The following is a 20,649-nucleotide window of genomic DNA, read 5'->3' as shown; positions in this document are numbered from 1 at the left end:
AAAAATACTATAGCATTATTGAAATTTATGCCCCTTGGAAGAAAAATATTCTTGTAGATTTAGAAGGGGAAGAATGGTGTTTTTTCGTGGCATAAGGGAAGTGCCACAAATGGTAGTAACATACTAGTGGTAGAAAGGGAGGTGGTACACAAAAGTAATAATTCTAATGGGGGTTGTGGTCTACATGGAAACTTTAAATAGATTTAATTTTTTTAATATTTATTTGGTCCTTATGGATGTAACGATTAAATATAGACATTGATTTAATTTTTTTCTTATCTGGGTTGTGATTAAACCTCACATGATCAATGGCTAGAAAAAGGGCTAAAGGACCTACAAGCTTGTGAACTATTAATGAGAATTGATATTGGCCAAATAGATGTTGAAGATCTTGTAAGATGACAATACCAAATATTATCTTGAATTCAATACAATGCAAGATATGAGGGTTTGTAGAACTCACAATTTGAGAAAAAATAATTATGTAACATTTTTAATTTATTTTTCCAATGAATTGTACATTTGTATGTAATACTATTATGAATAGGGTTTACATCCTTTTTTATTTCTGGTAGTTAATACCAACCTCTAGAGAGGGATATTTCCATAAGCGATTAATCTATAATTAAACTAAATATTAACTTTAGTGGGAAAAGGGAAAAGATTTTAAATGAACTTATTTCTACTAGAGAGATGCATGAAAATGGTTTCAACACCTAATTTAATATTTTCAATGAATAACATGACCAATTTTCTAAACATAAACACACAAAACTTGGAATTTAGATATTAATTGCAAAAATGCTTCATAACTAGGTTGAAAGTACTAACAATAAAGTTTAGGAGTTGGGAAAATTGTCACAACTTGAATTCTATCCCCTACAACCTTGTTGAATGACAACTCCTTGTATAGTTGGGTTAGATGACCCTGGTTCCTAGTGATAGTTGAGTTTTCTTTACCATAGAGACTATGTCACTACTATGTTTGATGGTAAGATCTATTGTGAGTATCCCTTCATAAGGAGTGTACTTTAAGCATCTTGATGTGAGTGCAAGTGGTCACAATTATGAAAATTGGTATGTTGATCCCTTTTTCCCTAAGTTGGATGTAGCATCCCTCAAAAGAGTGCAAATCTAGTAGAAAATCCCATCCTTTGTGATGTAAGAGTGAGTTAGTGAGGTTTTGGCTAGATTTTAGAAAGCTCCTATGTGGTTTGGCAGTGTTCTTTTGTATTTTGGAATGGTTCTTCCCCTTCATTCTAATTTAATTTGGAAGTGTTGTGTTTTGAACTTGGTTAGTGGTGTCTTGGTAGGTGTATGTTGTAGTATGGAACCTTAAGATGAGGTAGAGTGGTATGTACCTTGCCTTGTAGCATCAAATTTGTGGCTAGATGAGTTTTCCTAGTGCACATTGAGTTCCACGTTGAATGACTTTGTTTTGGTATTGTTGGATCTTGATTTGACAAGATTTAAACTACCTCTCAATATGCAAAGGAAAACCTAAGAGTTACCCAAAGAAAACCATGGTGGGATTTCCCATAAAAAAATCAAAAGGACCAACTAAGAAGATTGTTTAGGTCTTCTTCTCTTTAAACTTTGCAAAATTTAGGAGAGCACTCCTAGGAATTAATGACTTCTTTATAGTCAACACTTTACAATATAAATTCCCATTTTAGAAGATGAATATGCCCTATCTTCTTCTAATTCAAGAAATTGAAAAGAAAATGAGAAATGGCCATTTCTCATTACCTCCAAAACCTTGAATCAAGCATGGGCTTATGCATTAAGATTATAATACTAAAAAATAAAAGATTTTTATTGATTGATTTTTTATAGTACAGTTTCTGCTAGAATCCATCAGCTCCTAAAATATGACCAGTACCTTATCTATTGGGTTATTTCTCACACAAATTTGACACAAGTAACTAGATCTGTCCTATCACTTTGTGAAGAGGAAAACAATACCCAGTCTAGATCTCATTCTTATAATAATCTCCTTTAGACAACTTTCAATCCTTCCATATTCATGTTAAGCATTTACATAACCATTTGATTATCAACAAAATACGAAAGTAAATATAACTCCAAATGAATTATAACTAAAACTTAAATACATTATCATTAAGTGTCAGCAAATTGAAAGCAACACAAGAAGAGACAAGACCTCAATTGAGTAATTAGGCTGCAAATACTTTTTGTATTATCTCCATTGAAAATATACAATTCAGTGTCAAATTTTTGCAAGAAAAACTCAATGCTAACTCAACAATGTAACTTTATATTTTCCATTAATGGCTTCTTTGAGATAAAAATGTAATTATACAGCTCTAGACTGACTCAAGAATGAAAGCATAAGTATCTTTCTAATAAAAGCTTAGACCATTCTCTAGCCTTGGGAACTCACTTATAAAGGGTGAGTTGCAACAAGATTTAATCATAGATATTGGTAGACATGTCAACAACTAACATAAAACATATCTTTTACAAAATGATACACAGTAAGAAAAAGTCTTATAAAAAGTTGATGTGACAGTCACATGATCATGTGACCTTCTAATTCTCCTTTACACTTTATCCTTTTCTCAAGGTGTCCTCATATTACTCTTTTGTTGGTGGGGAATTTTTTGGATCTAATGGTGTGTATTTCTTTACCCATTCCTCAAAATCATCATTAGATGGCCACGCATGTCCCAAGATTTGATCTACAATTTTCAAAACTTTCATAGAACGCATTTGAATTAATCAATTTGGATATGCATTCTTGAAATAAGGACAAATCAAATTTTTTGCTATCCTTTTAACCGAGACATTCATCCCACTTATAGCTTCAACCTCTAATCAACAAGATATTTGATGGCCTTATTAGTGTTCAAAATTGGTGGGACTAGGGTATATTTAATACTTTCAATCTAGTTCTTTAATTCCACCATTTTGTGCTCAATTGCATCTGGTAAAACTTAAAAACTCTTTAAAGATATGATAGTTTTTACAGTAGTCATAGCATTAGAGGGGGATTGGGATCAACTATAACACAAAGCTCAATTTCCCTCATCTTCTCCACTCCCTACCCATTTTTGATAGGTTTATTTTACCATCTTACGATAATATTTCATCTTGCTAATGGCTAGATAAATAATTTTGCAAACTTCATGAATCCTAAATAATTTTGGATTAATCATTTCAAATAGGAACATAAGTGTATTTCTAACTAGTATTTCCTTATTATAGTTAGACTCACTTTTTTTTTTATCCAACCACATTTAGAGGTCTATAAATTCCTTTATTAGGGCATCATCAACTCTTGACTTTTTTGATGAAGTAGGCATAGGGGGCATTGACAAAACTGTTGGAACAAAAGGTGCCATTGTCGACTACCCTAAAGTGACATCTTATATTGGATGTTGTAACTATTTCCAATTTTATTATTCTCTTTTCTAATGCATTGATCTTATCTTACAAATCAACATTTTCTTTAGTTGTATGTTCATACACAAAATAAATATGATTATAGTTTTCTTGTAGTTCTTCATGCTTTTTTGATGCTTCTCCTACCACATTATGGATATATGCCATACAATATTTAAAATCCATGGTAGATTGGGTGAGCTTGGCATCTTCAAATGTATGCAACACCATATTAACCTTGATTTCACTATCATCACCACTTGTCTATCCTGGATGGGGAGGAGTAATAGACCAAGTTTCCATCACAACTAAGTGTTCCCTGAAATACATACTAGAAGTAGACATTTCTGCCCTTGTTTTAGGTCTCTTGAGTCTCATGTCTTTCATGATAGAATCAAAAGAAATGGAATGAACTATGTTCAAGTTTGGAAATAATTGTATCCCATATTCTTTTAAAAAATTTCTCCCTTCTTTTGGAGTGATGACATCAAATTTTATCATTGTTTTTTTCTCCATCTCTTTTGCAATATCATTAGGATCTTCATCTAGGCTCTACCTTCTCTTTTCAACCATCATATTATGAATATCCTCCCAAAATTTTTTCCATAGTACTTGTTTAAAAGGGGTTGACTTGAAAAATTCATCATCTGAAACATCCACTTTGCAGAACTCTTTTTTGAGTTCTCTTGGAAATAGTTTTTTAATCTCCTGAATGGTTATGTCTGAAAATGGTGCCCTAGGGACTTGGAGTTCATCTCCAACATCATATTTCTTAGGAACACACACACACACACACAAATATTCCCCTTCTTCTTAACCATCATCACAATAGGGTAAGTTTAATTCCCCTAGTTATTCAGCTCCAAAAACATGCTCTATTTCCATTGTAACCTCCCCTTCAAGAGTTACCTCTTCCCTTTCTTCATGTACATCCTCAACATGTTCCTCACATGGGGAAGCTATAGGAGGTGACTTGGGGGATTCAAGAGATGGAGATTTCCTTTCTCGATCATTTGGAGTGATTTATTTTACATTAGGGATTTAAACTATGTTTGGATCAACATGCTTTTCTTCTAATCTCCTCCTCTGATACATTCTCAAGCCCTTTTTATTTTTATGATTTCTATTAGTTTTAGCACGAGAATCTTGTGTTTCCTCTCTAGATCTCTTTTGTCCCTTTATTTCCTTTGGAATTATATGAGTAGATCACAACAATATATTCAAACTCTCTTCATTGTCCACAATAGTTAATTTGTTTTTCTTATTTTTCCCAACTTCTCATTCATGGTGTCATATATGTTCTTAAAATTTCTTAAAAGTATCCTCAATATTTGTTCTAAACTTTCATAGTCTAAAAGTGGATCATATTTGGGATCCTCCTCTCTTATCTCTTCCAAAGTCTCCTCATACATGCACCAAAATGGTTTCTTCCTTTTTTGGACTTTTATATCTTCTTCATTTTTGATGATGTCTTTAGGGTAATAAAATTCATGTCTACCCCTTGGTGTCTTGTTGATCTCACATATTAGTCTCTCATAAAAAAACCTCAATGTCATTCATCCTTTTAGAACTAGCATTCATAATAAAAGGTCTCAACAATTGAATCAAATTGTTCCTCCCATCCTTGATGGTAGAAAAATGGTGGAAAACTATTAAATATGAGAAAAGTGTAATTTTTTTTGCCTTTTGTGGAAGAAATTTAGTATCTTGTATCATTACAATCTATCTTATGATTTCCAAGAAACCAATCCTTAATGAAATACATTGGGGATGCACAAAATGCCTTCCAGGAAAACCATATATCCTAATAACAATGGTGAAAGGATAGAAATATATATCTCCCCATTGATGACACATCTTGGGTGCTAAGTTGAAATAAATGGGCCTTAGGAATAATTTTAGAGGCTAGGGAAACATATTAATCACCTATAAGATTCTTCTTTTTAAAAGAAAAACAAATTTATTTTCAAACAATAGAAAACTAGACCCCTTCCAACCCATTGACATAACAGTAGACCATAATTGAATAAACAATTTATTTCCATCTCTTTGGAGTTCTAGGTCCATCTCCTCTACAAAATAATCTTTATTATGAAAGAGTAGCACGTGCATCAATAATGAATACCACTTAAAGTCAGTAGAATCTCCCTTTTTTAAAATTGTCATTCTGCTATTGATGTTTCTTTCTAAATACATGGGGAAGTCATAAATTATAGGGTTAACATACTTCTGTATACCCAATGACATCCACATTGTTGTCTTGTTGAATTTATTTCTATTTGCTAACCCTAGAACTTGGTATAGAGCAATGTGAGTATAGACCAAGGAATCATTGTAATGCTCACAGTTTCCTATGGTGTATGAAATGGCCAAGTGGAACATTTAACTCCATCTACTTCCTTCAAGAAAGAGATTATCATGTTCTATTGTACATCCTTTCCCACTTTGTCAAAGGTTTCTTCTGATATCTAGAAATCTATAACATCAGTTATATCTTTAGGGGGATGAAGGCCAAAAGCTTTCCTAGTTGAATTGGCCATAATCTTCAATAAAAAGCCTTCTTCAATATCTCCAATTTTGTGGGAATGAGGATGATACCTATCCACCAATTTTAACAAAAAGTCTATATTTAAAAACACTTTAGGCACAACCAATTTGCCTAGATCAAACTTTCATATATTGTTAAGTGGAATTCCTACATTAGCCTAGCCAAACCACAATCTAAATATCTCCAAACCCTTTTTAGGCATATTAATGTCATATACATTCCCATATTTATCCTTTAACCTTGACTGCACTTCATTATTCAATGCATTCCAACTCTCAATAGCTTCTTTTCTCTCCTTTGATAGAGGTAATTATTCTATAAAGTCATCTTGAAGTCTCCTATACTCACAGTTAAATTTCCTTGAGTAATTTTTGTGAGGCATTTTACAAAATAGTTCTTTCAAATATGGCTTCTTCTAGGGCTTCAATAAACACTAACTAGGGCTCACAATTTGATTCAACAAATAAAAACTAGGTAGTCACTATCATCAATTTTGGAGAATGTAGGGGACTTTGTGCTACTTGCTTTTTAAAATGCAAGTTTTCCAACATTTTGAATCCACTTCTAAAAACCTTTTAAGCTCTATAATTTATCCTTTATGATTTGGTGATGGCTTAATTAGATGAAAGCCTTTTAAAAAGTGTTCATTCATTATTGATTGGGAGCTCATTTGAATTAACTATTTGTTTGCATTAGTGATAAAAATTCCCTTTTGGCTATGTACTTCAAATTTGAAATTCATCTATTGAACTATTTTCATCTCTAAATTAGATGGCTTTGATCCCCTTTGAAATTTACTAACCATCCTACTAGGCTGCTAGGATCTATTTTTAACCAATAGCCAGCAAGCAAAATGATTACGTAGGCCCCTTTAAACATTCAACCCTCTTTGGACATGTAGGACACATGGACACATCTTGCTACATTGCAATATAGTTGCCACTACCTTGCATGAACATGTGGACCATAGATCCATTAAACCTTATTTAAAAAAATAGATATCTCATCTTCATCATATGATTAAGTCCCATTCATTGATTTCCATCACATGTGTTATTCTTCTTTTAATTGGAAATGCCTCTATCCTGAGTAGATGGAACACATGGAGTCATCTAACTACTTCACTATGAGAGGAAATCCTTTCAACAAAGAACCAAAAGTTGTTGGATTTCCTCCTTTTAAAATTGGGTGTGCATGATGAATGATGCTATCAATATGACATGGTCCATGTGGCCCAATCTTTAAATAGGTTCGAACTAAAAAACTTGGTCCCACATCAAAGGTGAATCAGACACATTACACATGTCACTTTCTCACTTCTTTTCCATGTCCCACATCAACATTCAACGTGCCAAAATACTACTGAATAATTTTGATTAGAATTCCATGGTGTCAATACTGGAGAAACTTTATCTTAATCTACATGGCAATACCTAAGAATTCCAACTTTGCAACTCAAACATTTGGTTTGGACCTCCTTGCTGACATGAGTACATGTGGACAAATTAAACTAGTCTACATTTGACTAGTGATGGTCACACTATGAGCCATGTGTCTTCATCTTGCTTCATCACTATGGGGGCAACTAAAGATAGTGAGTGAACGCGAGCTATTGGTCTTATTCTCTACATTTTCTATATGAGGGTCATTAGCGAGATATGTGTCAACATCACATTATATTTCCATAGAGAAAATGAAACTTTGTGAGATGGTGATAGTCGTTGATTTTCCTAAGATTGTGAAGTTCAGAAGAGAGGTGCTTGGTCCCACCATGTCTACATCTATGACATGATCTTGTGATAATACTACCTTGAGGATATGGACCAACATTGAATCACACATTGTCGATACTTGGTCCCCACATTTATCACATGTTTTTTCCTTCGAGGTAGTGGTGCATAGAATATTTAAAGGTTCCCTTTATTAACAATTAATAAAGTAATGCACATGGACTTAGGGTTATTGCTTCCTAGGCAAGATGTTTAAGGTCCTCTTTCATGTGCATAAACCCTTATTTAAAAGTTTTTTTAAAAGAAAGCACTTGTCACTTCTTTATTATTTTTAATCCAAAAGGTAAGATGGGTCAAGACTTAAAGTGATAAAACCTATCTGTTCATAACATGACTTGGGGAAAAAAGGCCCCTCTCTCTTAAGTAAAACAAAAGGTAAAACATAATTAGATCAATTAGGGCTTCCTTAAAGTTTTACTAGGGTTTTTCTTAGATAAATTTTATTACTAGGGTTTTTCCTGAGAAAGGACATTTATGAAGAAATTGGACTTTGAAAGAACCCTAGTTGAAAGGAAAACACACATTTTTCTAAAGCCCAGGCCAACAATGGCTTTGTATGGGGGTGATGAACAATATCTATTCATATAAGGGCTCATAAACTCTAGATGAAGCGAACCACATACTTGAAAAAATTAATAGAGAGAAACATACACACAATAGAAAAACCACACCTATATACATAGAAAAAAAAAATACAACTCCTAACTACTGTTCATAGAAAAGAGAAGTATCTTTCAAGAGAAATACCTCTTTAAGAACTATCCATGAACTACCAGCTCAAGAATATCTCTAGTGAGATGTTTCAAGAAGTATGAGTCCTCTTCCCACCTAAAGTTTATTAAATAGGGGCCAAGCCATATAGGGTCAAACTTACCATGCTTCCCCTTATTCTCAATCCTTGCATTCCACATTAATATTAGGTCTTCATGCTCAAATTTTCTCTCCACTTCCATTTTATCAAACAAGTGTTTCATATACAACTATAATTTATTATTTTTGGTAGATGCTTCTCTTATGTACTCATTTAAGTCAACAAGCTCATCTATCCTTTCCTACATATCATTTATAATATCCTTATAACACTTTTGGATAAAGTTATCCAAAAATAATTAGGTTGTTCTGAGGTATCCTTTCTCAAACCCCATATACCAAATCAAATTGTGATACTCCTATGACCTTATTGATTGTTACTATATTATACCAAACTAATAAAGGTAGCCTAGAGTCTCATTCCTTTCTGTCATGCAGAGTCCTTTTAATGATATTCAAAAAACTTTCATTTGTGGATTTTTCTTGCCCATTTCCTTGTGGATGATATGGAGATGGAGTAGATCTAGTAATGCCATATTTTTCATAGAATTGTATGAACTCATATGATCTGAAGCACATGGCATTTTCCATTACAATTCTTTATGGGCATCCAAATCTAGTGATTATGTTATTTAGCAAAAAATATTTACGACCTTATAAGTTTCTTTTCTGGTGGGGATAGCTTCTACATACTTTGTGAAATATCAATTGCTACAAGGATCTAGGAATAACCACTACTAGACTTATTTTCTATCTCTCCTATGAAATCCATTCCCAGTTGCTGAAAAGGCGTCTGAACTTCCACTAGTTTTAATGAGGTATTTCCAATTTTTTTTGACTTGCCAGAAAACCTCTAGCAAGGGACACATTTCCTTACCAAATGATGAGAATATTTAAACAATCTTGGCCACCAAAATCTAGCTCTCATCACTTTGTGAGTTATTGTCTTGACCATATAATGTTCGCTACAGATTCTAGAATGCATCTTAGTTAATACCTTAATTGATTCCTCATGGTTGACACATTTTAACAATATTCCTTCAAGGTTCCTCCATGAGAGTTTCCCATGAATAATGATGTATTTGATTGCTTGCAACTTTATAGATCACTTTTCATTGTTAGTCAAATTAGGTAGAACTTTGATGTATTGTAAATAATAAATGATATTCTTATAGCACTCACAATAATCCATGCCACAAGTGTAAGGGCAATGATCCTCAACTACAAGATTGATTTGGTTAGCATCTAAGTTTTATTGTGCCATCAACTTGGCTAACCCTTGGCCTCTCACTAATTTTGTGATTTGGACATCTATGTTGAATTCCCAAATCTTGTTTATCTATCTACATCTTCTTCTAGATTCCTCTTGCTAAGAAAATACGTCTTTTACAATAGCACTGAGGAAAAAGTCTATGACAATAACACCAACTAGATAACATCTAAAATCTTTGACTCCCTTTACCAGAGCATAATCCTACTTCTCATTTATGTCATACTTTATCTTCGTAGCTTGAAATGATTTAATAAAGAATGCAATGGGTTGCTCAAAACCTTATTCATTTTTTTGAACTAGTACTACTGCAATTGTGTGAAAAGAAGAAAATGAAAAAATATGCATGGGATTGGTATAATATGGAGTTCTATGTACTAGTGCCTTCTTGATGGAATTTTTATTTCTTGAAAGGCAATTGAAGGTTCTCCATCCCATTTGACTATTGCTCTCTTTTTGAGCATTTTGGAAATTGGCCTGCTAATCTCTACAATTTTTTTTATAAATCTCCTTAGGAAATTAACTTGGCCAAAAAATGATTGGATACCTTTTACATTTTTAGGCTTGGGGACTTTATCCAAAGCTACAACCCTTTCTGGGTTATTGTTCACTCCATCCTTAGACATATGCAGCCAAGAAACTTTCCCTCTATGACTCCAAAGGAACATTTTCTTAGATTTAAAGAAACTCCATATTCTAAAGCCTTCAAGAAGATCTTTTCTAGATGTTTGTAATGATCCTCTACTCTCTTGGAATAGGCCATTAAATAATCTTGGTAAACCACCATGAACTTTTCTATATACTCTACAAAAGAAACATCCACAACTCTTTGGAAATTGGCCCCTGCATTAATTAAGCCAAAAGGCATTCTAACATATACATAAGTTTCCCATGGTGTTGTAAAAGAAATTTTGTATTGTTCCACTTCATCAACTAGTACATGATTGTAACTAGAAAATCCATCTATAATAGACATTAGCTTAGATCTAGTTACATGTTGTTAAGTATATCAACTTCATGGAAATTGAAGCAATATATTTATATATTTTTTATTTATGTTAATTTTGATTATTCACACACACACACACACACACACATATATGTATATATGTATGTATATATATATATATGTATATATATGTATATATATATATATATATATGTATGTATGTATGCATGTATGTATGTATGTATGTATGTATTAGATGATATGTATTAAGAAATGTATCGGGTGCTAAATATAAACCAATGCATGAACTGTCACTAGTCTTAGTTAAGACTGAAACTGTATTAAGGTGAATTGGTTCCATGATCAGTGTTTGATTGGTTTTTTGTTAAAGTATGCATTGGGGTATAGTTAGCTAGGGTCATACCCCTATGTAATCATATCCTAATGCATGCACACACACACACACACACACACACACACACACACACACACACACACATGCACATGCACATGCACACGCACATGCACGTGCACACACACACACACATGCACACACACACACACACACACACACACACACACACACACACACACACACACACACACACACACACACACACACACAGACACACACACACACACACACACACACACACACACACACATTGCATGAGTTTTGATTTCTAGATCAATCAATTAAAATGAAAATTTCATCTTAGACATTCAAATCTTCATGTGCGTGCGTGCACACACACACGCACACACACCTATTTCAGTACAAAGTGGAAAGAAAATGTTTTTATCATTTAAGGATATTCATTCCAGTTCAGAATTACATATATTTAACAATACTTGAAATTATCCAAGATAAAACATAGACAAATTATTATTCTAGTTAGTCTCCACTGATAAAAGATCTATAAACTTTACATGGTATCAAAGCCTAATTGGTAGAGAGACTTATAAAATTAAAATATTGGTAGAGAGTTCTTTTTGTACTAGGCATAAAAAGAAATCTAGTATCAATCTTTGGAATTGTTGATGAAGGGTTTCAAGTCACCTTCAATGAAGATAAAGTATTTTATTGTCCTAAAAAACTAATTTCAAGAATGCTATTACCATAGGGACTAGAGATGAGATGATATATAAACTATACAACATTTAAAAGCAAGCTCTAAGCCATGAAGTGAAAAATCCTAATGAAGTATGGCATGGAAGGCTCTGACATATTGGATTCAGTTCACTTCCAAGTTTAGAAAAAAAAAAACCACTGGAACACCAAGCCTAAATTAAAAAACATATAGGCACTTGTAAAGGATGTGCTCTAGAAAACAATATATAAAGACCTTTTCCTCCTAGTGAACACAAGTCTAAATTAGTTCTAGAACTAGTTTACTTTGAATTATGTGGAACCATGCCAATACTTTCTCTTGGAGGATTCCCTTATTAAAAAATATTCATTGATGATTTCTCTAGGAAAACCTAGATCTACTTTTTGAAGGTCAAAACCAAATGAGGTCCTATCAAAATTTAAAGAGTTCAAAGAAATAGTGGAAAATCAAACATAAAAAAGAATTGAAACATTAAGATCAGACAATGGAGGAGAATATAACTTTAGAAATTTCAAATCATTTTTCACCTCTGTTGGGATTAAGAAGGAGTATATAGTACCTTATAATCCTCAATAGATGGGGGTAGTAGAAAGGAAAAAATAGAACCATTGTTGAAGAAACAAAAACCATGCTTCATGATCAAAATTTATATTTCTCATTTTGGGTAGAGGCCACAAATACAATAGTATACATTCAAAATAGATGTCCACACTCTATACTAGAAAAAATAACTCCTAAAGAAGTTTTTATAGGAACTAAGCTTGAATTAAGTCATCTTAGAATATTTTGTTTCCCTATTTACATTTACATACCTAAAGAAAAAAGAACGAAGTTAGAACCATCCGAGAAGAAAGGAATATTTGTTCGGAACAATGAAAAATCCAAAGGGTATAAAGTATATATGCCTAGAAAAAGATTAGTTGAAGTGAGTAGAGATTTCATGATTGAAGAAATTAAAACTATCTACAAGTACAAACGATGAGCCCATCACAAAATTAGATGAAAATCCACAAACTAAATTTAGAGGGAGAACATATTAGAAGAGAATGAATAATTACCAGATATAGATAATAGAGACATCACTAATATCAAGAAATGTCATTATGGGAAAGAAAAATGATTGAAGAAAATAATGTTGAGCTAGATGAAATTTCTAGGGAAAGAAAGAAAACTAGAAACAAATCTTGTTACACTACATTAGTAACAGAGCTTACTAAATCTGAATTGTCAATTATTAAAAAAGCCCTAACTTGTCAAGCTTGGGAAGATTCTATGGTTGAGGAGTATCAATCCATATTACAAAATTATATTTGGGATATTGTACCTAGACCAAATGACAAATCAGTCATTTCATCAAAATGGTTATACAAAATCAAATATGCTTCTCATGGCAGTATTGAAAAGCATAAAGCAAGCTTTTTTGCTTGGGTTTTTTTCATAAGGAACGTAATGATTATGAGGAAAATTTTTCTCCAATTGCTCAGTTCACTTTCATAAGAACAATTATTGCAATCACAACATCCAAAGGATGGAAGATTTATCAAATGCATGTCAAGACTGCATTCTTTAATGGTGTCATAAATGAAGAAGTATATATTTAAAAACCTAAAGGTTTTTCTATAAAAGGTAAGGATAAATATGTATGTAAACTCAAGAAAGCACTCTATAGCCTCAAACAAGAACCTCAATCTTGGTATGAAAGGATAGATAGCTACCTCACCAAACTAGGATACTCAAAGAATGAATTTGATCTAAACATATACTTCAAAATTTCTAAGGATGACATGTTAATTCTTCTTTTAGATGTTGATGATCTATTGATAATAGGTAATGATCAATTTATTGAAAGATGTAAATAAGATCTTATAGCTGAATTTTAAATGAAGAATCAAAGTCTATTACACTATTTCTTGGGCCTATAAGTCTATCAAAAGAAAGATCATATTTTTCTAAGTTAGGGGAAGTACACTCAATACATCCTAACTAGATTTGGAATGATGGACAACAAACCTCTAATAAATCTAATGGAAAAAATTCTACACAAACTAAAAGAAGAAGCTATGAATTTAGAGACTATTGATACCACTCTTTACAGATAAATCATTAGATCACTTATGTATCTTGTAAGTAATAGACCTGATATATGCTACGCCACAAATGTTTTAAGTCATTTTATGTGTAAAGAAAAGAAGGTTAATTTGATGGATTCCAAACCCATCTTGAGATATCTATGTGGCATTATTGGTCTTGGTTTGAAGTATAAAAATGTTGAGATCAAACTTGAAGGATATCTTGACTCCAATTGGGCTAGTTGTTCCCTAAATTGAAAAAGTAGTATAGGTTGTTGCTTTAGTCTTAGATCAACAATGATATCCCAATTCAGTAGAAAATAACCAACAGTCACCTTGAGTTCCACTGAAGCTGAGTACATGGAAGACTCCATTGGAGCATGCAAAGAAGTATGCTTGAGAAAGCTATTATTTGGACTTTTTTGAAAACAACTAAGTCCTATAGTGATTCATTGTGATAACTAAAGATGCATCAAAATTTCTACAAATCCTATTTTCCACAATCAATCAAAGCACATCAAGACTCCTTATCATTATATAAGAGATATGGTTGACATAAATGTTATTAGACTAATTTATATCAACAAAAATGAGAAAAATGATGACATTTTCACCAAACCTCTTGCAAAGTTGAAAATAGTGTACTTTTGAGGTAAACTTGGTATGACAAATTTGTAAATGCATTTGTAAATTATTATATTCATGAATACAATTAGATTGTTTGCAAACTTATGTTATGAAAGGTGATGATATTTCTTATGTAAGATCACTATCATAAGTTGATGACCTTAGTTATAGTTGATCCATTTTCTAACACCAGAAGTGTTGAAGTAAGTGTTATCACTATTCTTTGGGCTTGATTTTGTCAGACACATTGATAACTATCATGCTTTTTTGGGCTAGATTTTTTTAGACACCATGGAAATCTATTATGGTTCTTTGGGCTAGATTTTTTCGAACACCATAATAAACCACTTTTAAGTAGCATATAACCTTATGTTATAAATTCCTTCAATTCCATTCTTGCTAAAGAGTGAGTGTTAAGTATATTAGCTTCATGGAAATTGAAGCAATATATTAATATAAATATTTGATTTATGTTAATTCTAATTATTCATGCATATATATATATATATATATATATATATATATATATATATACAAATTTATATATTCATATCTTATGTTTTCATATTCTCTCTCTCTCTCCCTCCCTCACACACACACACACACACACACACACACACACACATTGAAGGACTTGAGCAATAAAAATTCACAAAGCCTGAAGAATACTTGCATGAAAGAAACTCTTATAGAGAAGATAAAGCAAAGAGGAGGAAAGGGTTTTTCTCTAAAAATATGCAAACTGTATTATCAGATTGAAAAGAATATGCGATAATTACTAAAAATCAATCCTTATAGAAGGAGATTAAAAACCTAAAAGGAAAATCCTAAGAGGTAAATGAAATTTAATAATTAATAATTAATTATTAAATGGAAATTCAAGGTGCATAAAGTGAAATATTAAGAAGGTAGTAAAGTTAATTTAATAAATGAAATTCAATTAATGCTTTACTTTAACAACCCATCTTAAGATGAGCAACAATGTAGCTAAAAAAAATGTAGAAAGAGAAAGGAAACTACAATGCAATATTGAAAGCAAACTTGGGTCTTGATAACAAGGCCTGAGGAGGTACCCAATCACAACCAATTCTCTATGAAACATAGAAACAAAGAAAGTCTAGTGGGAAAAACCCTAATCGAAAAAGAGATAGCAAGAAAAGAATGAAGGAAGGACTCATCATTGAGACCCCCCCAAGGACAAATTCCTTCACCCCAAGAATAGAAGGTAGCTAAAGATACCACAAGGATACAAAAGGTTTAGTGAAGATGTTTGCAACCTTCTCAATAGTGGGAATGCACTCCAAGATCAAAATACCATCTTGAATTTGATCCCTGATTAAATGTGTGTGAAGCTCAATGTGCTTGTTCCACTGATGCTCAAATGGGTTGCAAGAAATGTGTATAGCACATTGTCACACCATAGAAAGGTGGGACTATTAGGAGGAAAGCCAAACTCTATCATCAACTATCAAAGCCACAAAACCTTCTAACTAGCTAGCAGAAATGTCCTATACTCTGCCTCTATAGATGATAATATGTGAGCATGTGGCTTCTTGTAAGACCATGTGATAGGACCAAAACCAAGAGAAAAGATAAATCCAAAAGTATATTTGCAATCATCAATATCACCAGCCCGATTTAAGTTTGTGTAACAAATATTGTGAGGATCACTTGATGTGTATTGAATTTCATAACATGTAGTACCCCTAATGTACCTCAAGATATGTTTGGAAGCCTTTCAATAAATCTCAATTGGGTCATGTGAGAATCAAGAGTCAAGTCCAACCATAAAGGAAATATCAAGATGTATGTGTGTCAGGTACAACAAACTACCCACAAGCTATTTGTATAAAGTAGAATCCACTACAAGAGTAGTGCAAGCTGTAGATAAAATGATACCCAATTAAAAAGGTGTCAGAGTAGGCTTGAAATCAAACATATTGAATTGATGAAGAATATCAAGTGCATACTTTTGCTAGAGTATGGCTATCCCATCCAAACATTGAGAAACTTGTACATCCAAAAAATAGTACAAAAATCCAAGGTCTGTCATCTCAAACTGCTCTCTCAAGTCTCACTAAAAACTTTGTATCATGGAGGAGGAACTACCTATAATGGTGAGATCATCTACATAAAGAAAAAGTATCAATAAGTCAGCTCAATGACATTGAATGTAAACTGTAGGATCAAAATGATATTGAGTGAATAATGAAACAAGAAAGAAGGAATCTATCTTCTCATACCAAGCTCAAGGGGCCTATTTGAGATGATAGAAAGACCTCTAAAGTCTACATACCAATGAAGAGTCTTACAAAAAATTATGAGGATGCTCCATATAGATCTCCTCATGAAGGTCTCTATGCAAAAAGACACTCTTCAAGTCCATATGAAAAACTATCCATCCCTATGAAGTTGCAAGAGATAGTACAAGGTGAATAGAATTCATCTTAGCAATAGGGGAAAAGGTTTTGGAATAATCAATACCCTCAACCTATGGAAAAATATTTGTAAAAAGAAATGCCTTGTAGATTTCAATAGAAACATTTACAACATACTTGGTATAGTACACCCACTGATACCAAACCAACTTTCTTTCTTTTAGAAGAGGACAAAGACCCCATGTGTGGTTCTTCATCAAAGAAGAGTACTTGTCATCCCACTCTAAGTGTCTCGTCACCTATGAAAAAAATTGTGGATCATTTGAAATTGCATGACTCAAGAGGCCAAAACTTGCAGTCTGAGCATGAGTGCGATAAGAATTTGTAGGATTACCTACCAAAGGTTTGATTGCATCAACAATATCACAAGCCCACTTGGGCCCTTGTGGAACAAAAAGTGGAGGTTGTGAAGGGGGATCAATATCAAGATTTTTCTCATATGATACATAATCCTATAGTGGAGTAGAGGAGGTGTTGGGTAGTTAGGAAGAGTAAGGTGATGGTGACTCATCTAAGGATAACACTCATCAAACTGAACATCTCGCTAAAACAAGATATCTCTAGTATCAAGATCAAATAACCTATACACCTTCACATCCTTACAGTAACAAAAAATGAAGAGTGTTTGGCTCTTCTTCTCCATGGATTTTCATTGAGCATCTAGAATAAATGACCAATCCTCACTGCCAAAAATATGGAAAGTAGAAACATTTGGCTTGATATGAGTCCAAGCCTTCTCAGGAGTCATGTGTCACAATTCCTTGTGAGGCATCCTATTCTAAATATAACTGGCATAATCGATAGCCTCAACCCAAAATGAAGAACTCATAGCTTGATATTCTATCATACAATTGGCCATCTCCCATAATTTCATGTTCTTTCTCTTTGTAAGCCTATTCTGCTAAGGGGTATGGGGAACTGTGAACTGATGTTGTAAACCATTCTCAGTAAAAAAATATATGAGAGGATGATTCACATATCCCCCCCCCATTTTTAGTGCATATACACCTGATAGAAAGACAAGATTGCTTCTCTAAAAATGTCTTAAAGATTTGATAGGAATCAAAGACATCAGACTTGTACTTCAAAAAGTACACCCATGTGTGTCTAGAGAAGTCATCTATGAAGGTGAGCACATATCAAGTACCTAAAAAAGGTAGAGTGGGAAATGACATAAGATCACTATGTATCAACTCAAATGGTACCTTAATACGTATGGAACTACCTACTAAAAATGGATCTCTATGATGTTTTCCAAGTGCATAATCTTGACACACACCATTAGTACAAGAGATCTGAGGTAGCCCAATCACTAGCTCTTGTATACTCATCTGCTATAGACATTTGTAGTTGACATGGCCAAAACACTCATTCCAAAGCTTTCTCACTATTTTTGCATGAGAAATGATAGAAACACCTATAGAATCAGAGCTTTAAAAGCCATCAAACTAATATAAGTGAGACCAAAGATCAAGACTTCCTATAGGAACAACCAAGTTAGGATCATGGACATCTTGAATAACCACATCATGTGGTGAGAACTCAACTATCTTTCTAGAGCCAGAACAACAAATATGAAAGAAAAACATGAGGTTTATAGAAATGGTAGGAACAAAGAGAACATCTTGTAGTGTACCACTTTCTAAAGAGATAGTTCTTAAACTTGTGACTGAAAGTTGTGTAGAATCACCAATTGCAATCTATATAGTAACACTCTAAACAAGTGAGGTAACCAAATTAGGTAAGTGTGTCATATGGTGTGAAGTGCCTGAATCAAGAATCTAAGTAACTATAGAAGACAATTCTCATGTCAAAAGAGCATGTCCTTTCCCTAAAGGAGAAGGTGGTGGCTTTAGAGAAGCAATATTTTGTTGCTGTATGGCCTCCTCTAAAGACTCAAGATGTTTCCAACACCTGGAAATTGGATGTCCTTCCTAGACACAAAATTTGCAACGATCACCTATTTACTTCTTAGTCTTGGAGGAAGACTCACCAGACTTAGAAGATTTACCCTTCTAAGAGGGTTTTCAAGCATCTAATTTAGGAGTAGGCTTGGAGGAACGCTCACTACCTATTGATTCTATCTTGTGCTTTGGCTTCTACTTCAACTTCCCTGTAAATATCTGAACAACCAATGCCTATGTGTTTGAATTGGTGATAGTATACAAATCTATAAGCTTGGACTTCTCTCTAGTCAAGTGATCACAAAAGACCTCAAAAGTGGGCATAACAAGTTTGGGATTCAAGGCATCCATAGTGGAATAGAAGGTAGAAGAGAAAATTTGAAACTTTTCTTGAAGCTTAGAGAGAATCAGATAGATGCACTCCTTATCTATCTTCTCTTTCCTGCATCCCTATAATAAAGTCCTTTATTTTTTGAACCTCATAAGAAAATCCTTAATAGATGGGAAAGTATTGCATACAAGAGAAGTAAGCTTTGCTTCAATCAGAAGTGCTTTGAACTCATTGATAGTATCAAACAAGTCATTAAACTTGGCCTACATTTCTTGAGGAGTGGAACACTCATCAAGATGAAATTGTAAGATTCCTAAAACACTAAAAGTAATCAGATCCATGGCTTCATCCATCTTATTCCTATGTTGCAAAGTCTAGTATTGACTCTAAAAAAATGGTTGCATTGTATCTAGACAAGATCACAAACCCTTTGAATGGAGAAGCCATTGCATATGAAACTTCCATGTGTGATAGTTGTGTGGGTTTAGAAGTATTAGACAAGAAGAGGTCTTGACCATTGTTTTAAGAAGGATTTTTTAAGTTTTCTAATATGTTGATATTATAATAGGAAGTAATATAAAAACAACCCCACAATGCAAAAAATTGAACCCCAACTTGTAAAAGGAATATGTATACAAGAAAAGAGAAAAAAAATTTAGATGCTTATCATAAATAACTAGTATAAAATAATGGTGAAAAAGTAGAGAATCTATAAATTGATTGAAAAGAGCTTTTTGATGCTTTTTTTTGGGAAAAAAAAATGGAGCTATAACAAACAAGTTACACCCCTCAGAAGATGGAAGACATCATCAAAATTCAAGAACAAAAATAGGTACCAAACTTGAAAAAAATTCAAAAAATACTTGCACCATTTTCTTTGCCTCTAAATCATCTTTTTGCTACTTCTTTTGGATAAAAAAAAGACCCTTGTATGCTCAAGATATCATGAAAAAATTGACAACGCCCCGGGAATGATTTTTTATTTTATTTAAAAAACCCTCCAAAAATTGCTTGGGCACTAAAAATTGGCCCTCGTCCCCCCATGTTATTGTGGGCTAGGTGGCAAGGAGTTGAGTAGCTTAGCAATGGAGCTACTAGTGGAGAAGAGGTGGTGGTGGTCATGGAGTTGAGTAGCGATGATGGGTGCACTAAGCTAGAGCAACTGGCTAAGAAAAGGCCACAACAGTCTGGATGACTACTGGTGATTGTCGGGACTATTAGTAGTTTTAAAAATTGTCTATGGGTCATGAAGGCCAAAAATGAAAATTTTGGATTTTTTTTGCAATTTTATCTTGGTTTGTGTGCCAAAGGTTGTACGGCCCTAGTATGCAAATTTTTTTCCTCCCAGGTCAATGTTGTCCACAATCAACAAAATTTATATGAAAATGGAGGTTTT

This window comes from Cupressus sempervirens, chromosome 9 (genome assembly GCF_028749045.1).
Source record: "Cupressus sempervirens isolate cs-2001-9-10 chromosome 9, ASM2874904v1, whole genome shotgun sequence".
Classification (NCBI taxonomy): Eukaryota; Viridiplantae; Streptophyta; class Pinopsida; order Cupressales; family Cupressaceae; genus Cupressus; species Cupressus sempervirens.
Note: the sequence above shows the minus strand (reverse complement) of the source record.